The 2,235-nt window shown below is 48.2% G+C and overlaps 1 non-coding gene across 1 annotated transcript; it reads left to right on the top strand.

The window, feature by feature from the left end:
* The first annotated feature begins 235 nt into the window (after positions 1-235).
* Positions 236-308, top strand: TRNAR-UCG (transfer RNA arginine (anticodon UCG)). Its single transcript has one exon. It is a non-coding gene; the product is annotated as a tRNA-Arg (tRNA).
* Positions 309-2,235: the final 1,927 nt, after the last annotated feature.

Below are 2,235 nucleotides of genomic sequence, written 5' to 3'. Positions count from 1 at the left end.
ACCCCTGCTGTTGAAATGGGGGCCTCAGCCTTTCTGCCTGGTGGCCATCCCCCTGCTGAGGAGTTTCATGCAGTGGTGCTTCAGTTCCATCACACTGCCGGTCATGGGAGGGAACAGGACAGCAGGCAGTGGAAAATCCTGGTTGGACTTGGAATGCCCCCTGTCCTCTCTGGCTGGAGTCAACAGCACCACCACCTCCAAGGAGGCCGCACCTAATCACTGCAAGCTGTGCTGTGACCACGTGGCCTAATGGATAAGGCATCTGACTTCGGATCAGAAGATTGAGGGTTCAAGTCCCTTCGTGGTTGGCTTCATTTTGATTTGAAAAAAAAAAGAAAGAAATTCATGGCATCACACAAGGTTGCCTTCAGGTAGCACCACTTAGCAGCTCTATGACCTCAGGAAGTTGCCTACCCTTTTCTGACCCTGCACTGTGATTTGTACCATGGTGGTAAAAATACTACCTCCCTAACAGGGCTGTTGGGCAGATTAGATGAGATAAGGCATGTAAATCCCTGAGGGCAGTGCCTGACACAAAACAGGGCTTAATAAACATGACATGCTCTTCTGAATAAGACGGTGGAGTGGGCGTGGAGAAGGAATGTAAGTGTGTACAGAGTCACTACAAATTTTCTAAGTACTATAGCATTTTTGTGGACTGCGCTGTCTCCAAGAGGGATATATAGCTTTTTGTTAGGTCGGAGGACCTTCTTGGTTGAAGAAGGAAATTATCTCATCAGGGTTCGTGTTCTGCGGTTGCAGTGTCTGCTGATGTTGATTCAGCTCAGTTACCAAGCCACACACCACGCTGCAGCGCTCAGCGCCCTCTGCGTTAGCTTATTAATCCTCGAGTTATTCCTCTACGGTTCAAGGGCATATTGGCTTTCCAGTGGAGGCACCAAGAGGGGAAATACTGTGCCCCAACCAGGCTGAAAGGCAGTGGCTGAGCCAGCTCTGTTTCTCCTGTGCCCCCCACACTTGGCGGTTTCATTTACACTGAAGACTTATTCTCCCTAGAACGATGTTTTCTTCGCAGGCATTTTATTTGTTAACTGAGAAAGAAGCAGTGGGGATCAGAGAGCAAAAACCAGACCAGTCATCTGCTTTGGCTTTTTTTTTTTTTTTTTTTTTTTTTTGATTTTCTTTTTTTTTTTATTTTATTTTATTTTATTTTTTTGGGGGGTACACCAGGTTCAATCAACTGTTTTTATACACATATCCCCATATTCCCTCCCTTCCTTGACGCCCCCCCCTCGATTCCCCCCCACCCTCCCTGCCCCAGTCCTCTAAGGCATCTTCCATCCTCGAGTTGGACTCCCTTTGTTATACAACAACTTCCCACTGACTATTTTACAGTTGGTAGTATATATATGTCTGTACTACTCTCCCGCTTCTTCTCAGTTTCCCCTTCACCCCCCGCCCCCTCCCATACCTCGAGTTCTCCAGTCCATTCCCTGTATCTGCTTCAGTGACAAGAACAGGGATGCTTTGGCTTTTAGTCATTCCTCTGCCTTCACTGCTCTGTGACTGGGTACAAAGAATCGGTAAATTTCCAACCCTCATTCCCACATCTATATGATGCAGGATCAGATAGGAACAATCTCCATGTTCCCTTCCAACGCGAACACTCCAGGGTTCAAGCTTTTGTTGAGAGGCGGTAGCCTCTTGTGATGACCCTAAACTCTTATTAAATTAGAAGAAAATTTAATTTTAGAATTTTCTTTGTAATTAAGTAATATTATGCAAGATTTGACCCAACAGCAAGTGACAGTTGAGTGAGGCATCTTTAGATCCAAAGGAAGAGCAAGGCAAACAGTCAGAGGGTGTCTTGGCTGCATGGAGGCTGAGCATCCCGTCCTGGGCCCACCCTGACCCTCTTGGCTTTATCCAGATGCTGTGGGTGGTGCTGCTTCCTGCAAAGCTCCCTGGCAGCTGCTGCCCTTGGAGCCGCGTGTCTGATGGTTGCCAAAGACAGTGAGCTCATGGCACGACTGCTTGGCCCAGAATTCGGCTCCAAGGGCTCTTTTCAGCAAAGGCGTCGCTCCATTCTCCTCTCAGGCACATGTACTGTAGTATAATCACCCAACTGTTCTCCAAGAGTGTCAGCGGCTCAGTTCTACCCTCCTGGGCTCAGCTGTGTGCGCCCCAACAGTGCCAGGGGTTGTCTCTGGGAGCCGCATGTGGAAATGTGCCGCTGTTTCTCACAAATATCTCCATAAGGCAGAAGCTCCGGAA

This window comes from Hippopotamus amphibius, chromosome 1 (genome assembly GCF_030028045.1).
Source record: "Hippopotamus amphibius kiboko isolate mHipAmp2 chromosome 1, mHipAmp2.hap2, whole genome shotgun sequence".
Taxonomy (NCBI): domain Eukaryota; kingdom Metazoa; phylum Chordata; class Mammalia; order Artiodactyla; family Hippopotamidae; genus Hippopotamus; species Hippopotamus amphibius.
The sequence above is the reverse complement of the archived record's forward strand: the minus strand, read 5'-3'. Positions and strand labels throughout refer to the sequence as shown.